Source organism: Amblyomma mixtum, chromosome 1 (genome assembly GCF_055824585.1).
Source record: "Amblyomma mixtum isolate Tamu chromosome 1, ASM5582458v1, whole genome shotgun sequence".
Taxonomy (NCBI): Eukaryota; Metazoa; Arthropoda; class Arachnida; order Ixodida; family Ixodidae; genus Amblyomma; species Amblyomma mixtum.
The window spans coordinates 154,021,397-154,033,513 of NC_143012.1; the positions used below are offsets into that span (position 1 = coordinate 154,021,397).

At 52.6% G+C, this 12,117-nt stretch overlaps 2 non-coding genes and 2 pseudogenes across 2 annotated transcripts; all 4 read right to left on the minus strand.

Moving 5' to 3' along the window:
- Positions 1-4,931: 4,931 nt before the first annotated feature.
- On the minus strand, positions 4,932-5,050 carry LOC149368779 (5S ribosomal RNA). The gene has a single exon (XR_016287147.1). It is a non-coding gene; the product is annotated as a 5S ribosomal RNA (ribosomal RNA).
- Positions 5,051-5,607: 557 nt separating this feature from the next.
- On the minus strand, positions 5,608-5,706 carry LOC149368780 (5S ribosomal RNA; annotated as a pseudogene).
- A 5,433-nt stretch (positions 5,707-11,139) lies between these two features.
- On the minus strand, positions 11,140-11,258 carry LOC149368781 (5S ribosomal RNA; annotated as a pseudogene).
- Positions 11,259-11,803: 545 nt separating this feature from the next.
- On the minus strand, positions 11,804-11,922 carry LOC149368782 (5S ribosomal RNA). The gene has a single exon (XR_016287688.1). It is a non-coding gene; the product is annotated as a 5S ribosomal RNA (ribosomal RNA).
- Positions 11,923-12,117: the final 195 nt, after the last annotated feature.

Consider the following 12,117-nt stretch of genomic DNA (forward strand, 5'->3'; position numbering starts at 1 on the left):
TAATTCCTTTCCTTCTAAAAATTTTTTAACCGGTAAGGTTCCGGTGTGGAGCTTAAAAAAGAAGGTTTTTGTTCCTGATGGCACCTGCATGTTTTTAACTCTCTTTAAAACATCTTTGCCTTGGCCTCCACTGTACAAGGCCCTGTACAAGGGCACCGGGAAAACTACATCGCACAAAGCACGGTACAGTTTCTTTCGATTCACAGTCGACAGAAAGTCATTTGAAAACCGCGCGGAAAGAAACCTTACACTGGCTACGATTTCCCGGTAAAAACCGGTGACTCTACTGTAAACATCAGCAGTTCCGACGATGTACTCTGGAAGCAGATGCCGCAGCCTAACTTGGCATACGGTACGCAAAAACGGGTCTCTTGTGTCCCGAAGAAACAAAAAACGATTGACCAGCTGTCTCAAAAACAAATGGCCCAGTCCCAGCCCGCCGTCTTGAACCCGTCGGAACAGGTTGGTCCGGCTGCAGCGCTCCCATTCAGACGACCAGATAAAGATGGCGAAAATTCGGTGTAGCTTTTGAATACTTAACCGTGAACAGTGCAGCACCTGCATGACGTACCAGAGCCTGCTGATAAAGAACAAGTTGCAAACAGTGGCTCTGGCGAAAATGGACAAGGTCGTTCCTTTCCACTTATCCGCTCTCTCCCGTATCTCTTTAATCTGTGCTGTCCAATGCTGCTCACTGTCACGGTAAGCAGCGAGTGGAACGCCCAAGTATTTATCTGGCGTCGTCGTCCAAGGCACGCTGGCAAACCGCTCAGGCGTAGATGCCCACCTTCCGTGCCAAAGCCCGAGGCACTTCGACCAGTTAACGCCGCTTCCAGTAGCTTGGCTGAAATCTCGTACACATTGAACGGCCTCGCTTATGCCACCCTCGTCAACGGAAAACACAGCAATGTCATCAGCATACGCCAAGAGCTTTACTTCAGCTGCTTGTAAAGTGAATCCGTTAATACTCCTGCTGTTCAGTATCTTTAAACAAAGGGTCTCCACATAAATACAAAATAAAAGGGGGCTGAGGGGACAGCCCTGGCGCACCGAACGCTGCACGCTAATGGGGGCCCCCAGACTCTTGTTAACGATCAATCTCGTCGTGCAGTTCCGGTATGCCAGGGCCACACCCTCGCGGATAACAGAACCAACATTAACATGGCCTAATACTGAAAACAAAAGTTCATGGGCAACGCAGTCAAAAGCCTTTTCTAAGTCGATCTGGAGAATAGCCACCTGACCATTAGTGTCATCACAGGTTTCTAGGACACTGCGCGCAACGTGAATATTAGTAAAAATAGACCGCCCTTTAATCCCGCAGGTCTGATGCGGACCAACTAATAAATGAATCACGGTCTGCAACCTTCGTGCCAAAACTTTCATGTAAATTTTGTACTCCACGTTAGTGAGTGCTATGGGTCGGTATGCTGTTACCATTCGTAATCTGTCTATGTCGTCCGTCTTGGGAATCAGCACTGTATGGGACGACCCATAGGACGGAGGCAGTGCTTTTACTTTATAGGCTTCATTAAAGATTACCTGCAAGACCGGGGAAATTACATTTTTAAATTCTTTGTAGAATGCCGCGCTGAACCCGTCCGGTCCAGGCGACTTACCAGGGTTTAAACTGTCTATTGCCTGCTCAACTTCCCCTTGACTTATCTTCTGCTCTAATCTGTCTTTTGTTTCGTCATCCAGACGCGGCATCTCGGCTAGAAACGCCTCCTTAAATGTGATAACATCTACCGGATGCAATGCGAAGAGCGCCTGGTAATGCTGGAAAAAGGCTGCTTTGATGTGATCGACGTCCGTTTTTGAAACACCTCCCCATTCTATTTCGTTAATGTGATTTCTTTCGGCGCGGGCTTTTTCTAAACCGAGCGCTCGTTTCGTTGGCGCTTCCCCTGCTGCCATATCTTCTGCCCTTGCCCTCACCAGCGCTCCCCGATAACGTTCTTCTTCAATAAGCTGTAACTTTTGTTTGGTTTTTCTTATGTCTTCTATCCATTTACCAGGCGCTCGGCATTCTTGTTTTATCATCTTCTGAAGCAGTGCCTTTAGCTCCATTTCCTCTTTTTTTTCTTCATGACGTATACAGGTGGCTCTTTCTATTGCTTTTAATTTTAAAGTTTCTTTAGTGAGCTCCCACTGCTGCCAAATCCTCATGTTACTACTTGGTTCTATTTTTGCTATTTCTTCCCTTACAGCTCGGTTATAAAATTCGTCCTGGAGTAGCTTGTCATTTAACTTCCACATTTCCCATGAAAAATCATTCCCCTTCTTAATGAACCCTATGCAGCATTGAACCAAACAGTGGTCAGAAAATGAAACCGGCAGAACTACATAACTATTGCATTTAGGGACAGTTTCCGCGGATGCATAAATTCGGTCTAGCCGTGCGTGACTTGTGCCCTCGAATCGTGTGTACCTTACAGCACGCGTTCCTTCAAGACACTCTGCTACATCCTCGAGGTTGCAGTTCACAATCATTCGTAACAACACTTCGGTGCTTTTATCCCTGAAACCTCGGACGCTTGTCTTGTCGCGCGCACTTAGAACACAGTTGTAATCGCCCATAACAATGAGCTGCCTGTCCGTCCGAAGCCGTTCTTCGACGCTTTCAAAAAACGCGGCTCGGCCATCAACCACATTAGGTGCATACAGACAAACAATGCGCCAGTCGATGTTACAGAGCGAAAAATCGATGGACACGTATCGACCCGACAAACACGAATGATGCCCATGTACCTCTAGCCCCGGCAACTTCTTGACAAACAGAACACAACCAGCCGATGTGCCCACCGCATGGCTGACAACGGCAAAATATCTAGACGTGAAACGTCGCACCATGCTCCCGGTCTCTTCCTCACCATCGACTTTAGTTTCCTGCACTGCTAATATATCAATATCTTGCTCCGTTATAAGTCGGTACAGCTGGCTTTGTTTTCTTTTGCCTGCCAGGCCTCTGACATTTAAGGTGGCGACTTTGAACGGAGTTGCGGAAGCCATTTCAACTTAAGAAGAAGGGACCGAAAGCATGGTGCTTACCTCCCGCGCCCAGCATATCGCTAGACGATGCCGTCGCCGCCGGTGTCCTCCGGCGCGAGCACATGGACCTGGTCAGGCGGCGCCTTGCCGCCGCCACGCCTGTCATCCGGAACCTTCGGGCGCGGTCGCAGACTGGGTCGTCGTGCTTGCGGCGTCTTTGTCGGCGGTTCCTCCACGCTGGACTCTGCTCCCTTCTCCCCGTCGGCCTTGGTCTCGGTGTGCGGACGCTTCGCAGGGGTGGTCACGCCGGTGTTCACGCGGGCGTCTGCCTTCTCGTCGCGGTTCTCGCTGGCCGCCGTTGTTTCCGCTTCCACGTGCTCTGGGGGGCTCGGGTTATCTTTGGGCGTCTCCAGAGGCGTCAAAGGTTGGTCACAGATGGGCAACCCGCTCTCCTTTGCGCCAGCCGCGTCGGTGTTGCTGGTCGAAACCGCAGGCTCAACCCCCGCCGTTTTGCTCGTGTCGTCGATGCCGCTGGCTGCTTCCTCCGCCTCGACAACGTCCATGAGCTCTGCGGAGTCGCTCGCCGCTACACGCCCGGTAGCCGACGCGTAGGTGCGCACGCAGTCGGCCTCGGAGTGACCGTAGCGTCGGCACTTCGAGCACCTGGGCACCTTGCAATCACGGCGCACGTGCCCCGCGCCGCCACACCGCAGACACTGCATCGGCCGCCCGGGCACCACCACGAGAGCCAACTCGCCAGCAACTCGAACCTGGTGGGGCAGGTCGTCTACCTTAATGCCTGGCTTCATCTTTAGGAGCACGGTCCTCGTGGTGGACCCCTTCTCCTTCATGCCAGCGACGCGCCAACGCTCCCGGGTGACCTCGGTCACGTTGCCGAACGCCGCGAATGCCGTACGGATGTCCTCGTCGGCGACGCCGTGAAGCATCCAGTGCAGTCGCAGCTTGACCTGGTGGTCCTCTGGGTCAAAAACGATACAGCGGCGTCCCTTGACTTCCAGCTCCTTCATGGCGGCCAGTTTCTTTGCGGCGTCGGCGCTGCTGAAGGTCACAGCCCACACGTGGTTTATCTGGTACGCTCCCAACGCCACGACGTCGGGGAGCGCACCAACGTTGGCTAGGGCGTCCCTGAAGTCTTCGACCCTGTAGGGTCTCACACGCACGTCCCCGTGCAGAAAAACCGTGTTTAACACAACACGTCCGGTGGGCAGGGTAGGCAGAACGATCTCGTAATCCTTATCTGCGTCGCTGGCGAACCTGTTTCCGCGGCCGGCAACGGCCGCTATCGCCGCTCCGTGGGAGCCCATGATTCTGCGTCCGTCACGCTCGGTGGCTGGAAGTAGAATGACGTATTCAACATGGTATGGCCGATGGCGAGAGACAGTGCTTTCCGAGTCTTTATGTACTGTGTTTGGCCCTCGAGGATGCAAAACTGCGCATGGATACTTCCCTCGCTCGTGGCAACAGCCGCCAAGCGTGCAGTTACCTGCCCTGCGCTTTTCTCAGCCGTTCTGGCGAACCTAAACCACTGCGGCATGCACGGAAAGAGCAGCGGGAGCGAGCCTGTGTTGTTTACACATGGACCGGCAGTGGGTGCGGTGCATGGTGCGGTGGGCGCATATTGTGCGCTTCTGCGCAGTGTTATGCGCACACTGGGCCTCCCAGCTATCTTGGGGCTTTGCTAGAGTTTAATCTGCAGTGTACCCGCCGCGGCAGACGTCAGAATGACAGCCGAGACGCCACGGGTTCGCTTCGAGTTTTGCCACAGTTTCGCGTCCGCACGTACTACACGTTGGACACGTTGCCGATGAGATTGTATTATCGATAACAAAATAACGTCACCTCCTATAGTTGCCTGAGACACTGCGCAACTATGACAGAAAAAAAAAAAACGTGAAGGGCGAATAAAAATGCAAAAGAAATGCCATCAGCACTCGGTGTTCCCAGGTGGTCTCCCTCCCAAGTACTGACCGAGCCCAATGCTGCTTAGCTTCGGTGATCGGACGAGAACCGGCGTATTCAACATGGTATGGCCGATGGCGAGAGACAGTGCTTTCCGAGTCTTTATGTACTGTGTTTGGCCCTCGAGGATGCAAAACTGCGCATGGATACTTCCCTCGCTCGTGGCAACAGCCGCCAAGCGTGCAGTTACCTGCCCTGCGCTTTTCTCAGCCGTTCTGGCGAACCTAAACCACTGCGGCATGCACGGAAAGAGCAGCGGGAGCGAGCCTGTGTTGTTTACACATGGACCGGCAGTGGGTGCGGTGCATGGTGCGGTGGGCGCATATTGTGCGCTTCTGCGCAGTGTTATGCGCACACTGGGCCTCCCAGCTATCTTGGGGCTTTGCTAGAGTTTAATCTGCAGTGTACCCGCCGCGGCAGACGTCAGAATGACAGCCGAGACGCCACGGGTTCGCTTCGAGTTTTGCCACAGTTTCGCGTCCGCACGTACTACACGTTGGACACGTTGCCGATGAGATTGTATTATCGATAACAAAATAACGTCACCTCCTATAGTTGCCTGAGACACTGCGCAACTATGACAGAAAAAAAAAAAACGTGAAGGGCGAATAAAAATGCAAAAGAAATGCCATCAGCACTCGGTGTTCCCAGGTGGTCTCCCTCCCAAGTACTGACCGAGCCCAATGCTGCTTAGCTTCGGTGATCGGACGAGAACCGGCGTATTCAACATGGTATTTTTTTTTTCTTTATTGCCTGGCTTTGACACAGAAAATTTCACAACACAAACAATCAACAAAAGACAATAAACGCTATATACATATGACTCGTGGTCAGCCAGCATGCATCTGGCTTCGTCAAATTAAAACTCACGCAATGTACAGAGCGGCTCTAGTCTTGAGAGCCACTCCGGAGGCTCCGCAGCGGCTTTCTGAATGGCGAGAAACATGTCCATGCTTTCGCGGAAATAAATTCTAGCAGGTCTTGCGTCTCTGTCACAATGGTAGCCCGCCATTCTGGAGCGCCATATACAGTGGAGGCCTGTAAGCATTATTAAGTCAAAAGGCACTCCATCCTCATTTTCAACACATAAGTACCGGATGCCATACGGGTCTAGTGGAAATTCTTTCTTTAAGGTTCGCTGCAAAACATCCCAAAAATAAACCCCTTCCCAACAGTGCAAAAATACATGGTCTATTGTTTCCGGCTTTCTGCAAATTAAACAGTTGGATCCCCAAGGTAAAAATAATTCCTTTCCTTCTAAAAATTTTTTAACCGGTAAGGTTCCGGTGTGGAGCTTAAAAAAGAAGGTTTTTGTTCCTGATGGCACCTGCATGTTTTTAACTCTCTTTAAAACATCTTTGCCTTGGCCTCCACTGTACAAGGCCCTGTACAAGGGCACCGGGAAAACTACATCGCACAAAGCACGGTACAGTTTCTTTCGATTCACAGTCGACAGAAAGTCATTTGAAAACCGCGCGGAAAGAAACCTTACACTGGCTACGATTTCCCGGTAAAAACCGGTGACTCTACTGTAAACATCAGCAGTTCCGACGATGTACTCTGGAAGCAGATGCCGCAGCCTAACTTGGCATACGGTACGCAAAAACGGGTCTCTTGTGTCCCGAAGAAACAAAAAACGATTGACCAGCTGTCTCAAAAACAAATGGCCCAGTCCCAGCCCGCCGTCTTGAACCCGTCGGAACAGGTTGGTCCGGCTGCAGCGCTCCCATTCAGACGACCAGATAAAGATGGCGAAAATTCGGTGTAGCTTTTGAATACTTAACCGTGAACAGTGCAGCACCTGCATGACGTACCAGAGCCTGCTGATAAAGAACAAGTTGCAAACAGTGGCTCTGGCGAAAATGGACAAGGTCGTTCCTTTCCACTTATCCGCTCTCTCCCGTATCTCTTTAATCTGTGCTGTCCAATGCTGTTCACTGTCACGGTAAGCAGCGAGTGGAACGCCCAAGTATTTATCTGGCGTCGTCGTCCAAGGCACGCTGGCAAACCGCTCAGGCGTAGATGCCCACCTTCCGTGCCAAAGCCCGAGGCACTTCGACCAGTTAACGCCGCTTCCAGTAGCTTGGCTGAAATCTCGTACACATTGAACGGCCTCGCTTATGCCACCCTCGTCAACGGAAAACACAGCAATGTCATCAGCATACGCCAAGAGCTTTACTTCAGCTGCTTGTAAAGTGAATCCGTTAATACTCCTGCTGTTCAGTATCTTTAAACAAAGGGTCTCCACATAAATACAAAATAAAAGGGGGCTGAGGGGACAGCCCTGGCGCACCGAACGCTGCACGCTAATGGGGGCCCCCAGACTCTTGTTAACGATCAATCTCGTCGTGCAGTTCCGGTATGCCAGGGCCACACCCTCGCGGATAACAGAACCAACATTAACATGGCCTAATACTGAAAACAAAAGTTCATGGGCAACGCAGTCAAAAGCCTTTTCTAAGTCGATCTGGAGAATAGCCATCTGACCATTAGTGTCATCACAGGTTTCTAGGACACTGCGCGCAACGTGAATATTAGTAAAAATAGACCGCCCTTTAATCCCGCAGGTCTGATGCGGACCAACTAATAAATGAATCACGGTCTGCAACCTTCGTGCCAAAACTTTCATGTAAATTTTGTACTCCACGTTAGTGAGTGCTATGGGTCGGTATGCTGTTACCATTCGTAATCTGTCTATGTCGTCCGTCTTGGGAATCAGCACTGTATGGGACGACCCATAGGACGGAGGCAGTGCTTTTACTTTATAGGCTTCATTAAAGATTACCTGCAAGACCGGGGAAATTACATTTTTAAATTCTTTGTAGAATGCCGCGCTGAACCCGTCCGGTCCAGGCGACTTACCAGGGTTTAAACTGTCTATTGCTTGCTCAACTTCCCCTTGACTTATCTTCTGCTCTAATCTGTCTTTTGTTTCGTCATCCAGACGCGGCATCTCGGCTAGAAACGCCTCCTTAAATGTGATAACATCTACCGGATGCGCTGCGAAGAGCGCCTGGTAATGCTGGAAAAAGGCTGCTTTGATGTGATCGATGTCCGTTTTTGAAACACCTCCCCATTCTATTTCGTTAATGTGATTTCTTTCGGCGCGGGCTTTTTCTAAACCGAGCGCTCGTTTCGTTGGCGTTTCCCCTGCAGCCATATCTTCTGCCCTTGCCCTCACCAGCGCTCCCCGATAACGTTCTTCTTCAATAAGCTGTAACTTTTGTTTGGTTTTTCTTATGTCTTCTATCCATTTACCAGGCGCTCGGCATTCTTGTTTTATCATCTTCTGAAGCAATGCCTTTAGCTCCATTTCCTCTTTTTTTTCTTCATGACGTATACAGGTGGCTCTTTCTATTGCTTTTAATTTTAAAGTTTCTTTAGTGAGCTCCCACTGCTGCCAAATCCTCATGTTACTACTTGGTTCTATTTTTGCTATTTCTTCCCTTACAGCTCGGTTATAAAATTCGTCCTGGAGTAGCTTGTCATTTAACTTCCACATTTCCCATGAAAAACCATTCCCCTTCTTAATGAACCCTATGCAGCATTGAACCAAACAGTGGTCAGAAAATGAAACCGGCAGAACTACATAACTATTGCATTTAGGGACAGTTTCCGCGGATGCATAAATTCGGTCTAGCCGTGCGTGACTTGTGCCCTCGAATCGTGTGTACCTTACAGCACGCGTTCCTTCAAGACACTCTGCTACATCCTCGAGGTTGCAGTTCACAATCATTCGTAACAACACTTCGGTGCTTTTATCCCTGAAACCTCGGACGCTTGTCTTGTCGCGCGCACTTAGAACACAGTTGTAATCGCCCATAACAATGAGCTGCCTGTCCGTGCGAAGCCGTTCTTCGACGCTTTCAAAAAACGCGGCTCGGCCATCAACCACATTAGGTGCATACAGACAAACAATGCGCCAGTCGATGTTACAGAGCGAAAAATCGATGGACACGTATCGACCCGACAAACACGAATGATGCCCGTGTACCTCTAGCCCCGGCAACTTCTTGACAAACAGAACACAACCAGCCGATGTGCCCACCGCATGGCTGACAACGGCAAAATATCTAGACGTGAAACGTCGCACCATGCTCCCGGTCTCTTCCTCACCATCGACTTTAGTTTCCTGCACTGCTAATATATCAATATCTTTCTCCGTTATAAGTCGGTACAGCTGGCTTTGTTTTCTTTTGCCTGCCAGGCCTCTGACATTTAAGGTGGCGACTTTGAACGGAGTTGCGGAAGCCATTTCAACTTAAGAAGAAGGGACCGAAAGCATGGTGCTTACCTCCCGCGCCCAGCATATCGCTAGACGATGCCGTCGCCGCCGGTGTCATCCGGCGCGAGCACATGGACCTGGTCAGGCGGCGCCTTGCCGCCGCCACGCCTGTCATCCGGAACCTTCGGGCGCGGTCGCAGACTGGGTCGTCGTGCTTGCGGCGTCTTTGTCGGCGGTTCCTCCACGCTGGACTCTGCTGCCTTCTCCCCGTCGGCCTTGGTCTCGGTGTGCGGACGCTTCGCAGGGGTGGTCACGCCGGTGTTCACGCGGGCGTCTGCCTTCTCGTCGCGGTTCTCGCTGGCCGCCGTTGTTTCCGCTTCCACGTGCTCTGGGGGGCTCGGGTTATCTTTGGGCGTCTCCAGAGGCGTCAAAGGTTGGTCACAGATGGGCGACCCGCTCTCCTTTGCGCCAGCCGCGTCGGTGTTGCTGGTCGAAACCGCAGGCTCAACCCCCGCCGTTTTGCTCGTGTCGTCGATGCCGCTGGCTGCTTCTTCCGCCTCGACAACGTCCATGAGCTCTGCGGAGTCGCTCGCCGCTACACGCCCGGTAGCCGACGCGTAGGTGCGCACGCAGTCGGCCTCGGAGTGACCGTAGCGTCGGCACTTCGAGCACCTGGGCACCTTGCAATCACGGCGCACGTGCCCCGCGCCGCCACACCGCAGACACTGCATCGGCCGCCCGGGCACCACCACGAGAGCCAACTCGCCAGCAACTCGAACCTGGTGGGGCAGGTCGTCTACCTTAATGCCTGGCTTCATCTTTAGGAGCACGGTCCTCGTGGTGGACCCCTTCTCCTTCATGCCAGCGACGCGCCAACGCTCCCGGGTGACCTCGGTCACGTTGCCGAACGCCGCGAATGCCGTACGGATGTCCTCGTCGGCGACGCCGTGAAGCATCCAGTGCAGTCGCAGCTTGACCTGGTGGTCCTCTGGGTCAAAAACGATACAGCGGCGTCCCTTGACTTCCAGCTCCTTCATGGCGGCCAGTTTCTTTGCGGCGTCGGCGCTGCTGAAGGTCACAGCCCACACGTGGTTTATCTGGTACGCTCCCAACGCCACGACGTCGGGGAGCGCACCAACGTTGGCTAGGGCGTCCCTGAAGTCTTCGACCCTGTAGGGTCTCACACGCACGTCCCCGTGCAGAAAAACCGTGTTTAACACAACACGTCCGGTGGGCAGGGTAGGCAGAACGATCTCGTAATCCTTATCTGCGTCGCTGGCGAACCTGTTTCCGCGGCCGGCAACGGCCGCTATCGCCGCTCCGTGGGAGCCCATGATTCTGCGTCCGTCACGCTCGGTGGCCGGAAGCCGAATGCCAACATGGTATGGCCGATGGCGAGAGACAGTGCTTTCCGAGTCTTTATGTACTCTGTTTGGCCCTCGAGGATGCAAAACTGCGCATGGATACTTCCCTCGCTCGTGGCAACAGCCGCCAAGCGTGCAGTTACCTGCCCTGCGCTTTTCTCAGCCGTTCTGGCGAACCTAAACCACTGCGGCATGCACGGAAAGAGCAGCGGGAGCGAGCCTGTGTTGTTTACACATGGACCGGCAGTGGGTGGGGTGCATGGTGCGGTGGGCGCATATTGTGCGCTTCTGCGCAGTGTTATGCGCACACTGGGCCTCCCAGCTATCTTGGGGCTTTGCTAGAGTTTAATCTGCAGTGTACCCGCCGCGGCAGACGTCAGAATGACAGCCGAGACGCCACGGGTTCGCTTCGAGTTTTGCCACAGTTTCGCGTCCGCACGTACTACACGTTGGACACGTTGCCGATGAGATTGTATTATCGATAACAAAATAACGTCACCTCCTATAGTTGCCTGAGACACTGCGCAACTATGACAGAAAAAAAAAAAACGTGAAGGGCGAACAAAAATGCAAAAGAAATGCCATCAGCACTCGGTGTTCCCAGGTGGTCTCCCTCCCAAGTACTGACCGAGCGCAATGCTGCTTAGCTTCGGTGATCGGACGAGAACCGGCGTATTCAACATGGTATGGCCGATGGCGAGAGACAGTGCTTTCCGAGTCTTTATGTACTGTGTTTGGCCCTCGAGGATGCAAAACTGCGCATGGATACTTCCCTCGCTCGTGGCAACAGCCGCCAAGCGTGCAGTTACCTGCCCTGCGCTTTTCTCAGCCGTTCTGGCGAACCTAAACCACTGCGGCATGCACGGAAAGAGCAGCGGGAGCGAGCCTGTGTTGTTTACACATGGACCGGCAGTGGGTGCGGTGCATGGTGCGGTGGGCGCATATTGTGCGCTTCTGCGCAGTGTTATGCGCACACTGGGCCTCCCAGCTATCTTGGGGCTTTGCTAGAGTTTAATCTGCAGTGTACCCGCCGCGGCAGACGTCAGAATGACAGCCGAGACGCCACGGGTTCGCTTCGAGTTTTGCCACAGTTTCGCGTCCGCACGTACTACACGTTGGACACGTTGCCGATGAGATTGTATTATCGATAACAAAATAACGTCACCTCCTATAGTTGCCTGAGACACTGCGCAACTATGACAGAAAAAAAAAACGTGAAGGGCGAATAAAAATGCAAAAGAAATGCCATCAGCACTCGGTGTTCCCAGGTGGTCTCCCTCCCAAGTACTGACCGAGCCCAATGCTGCTTAGCTTCGGTGATCGGACGAGAACCGGCGTATTCAACATGGTATGGCCGATTGCGAGAGACAGTGCTTTCCGAGTCTTTATGTACTGTGTTTGGCCCTCGAGGATGCAAAACTGCGCATGGATACTTCCCTCGCTCGTGGCAACAGCCGCCAAGCGTGCAGTTACCTGCCCTGCGCTTTTCTCAGCCGTTCTGGCGAACCTAAACCACTGCGGCATGCACGGAAAGAGCAGCGGGAGCGAGCCTGTGTT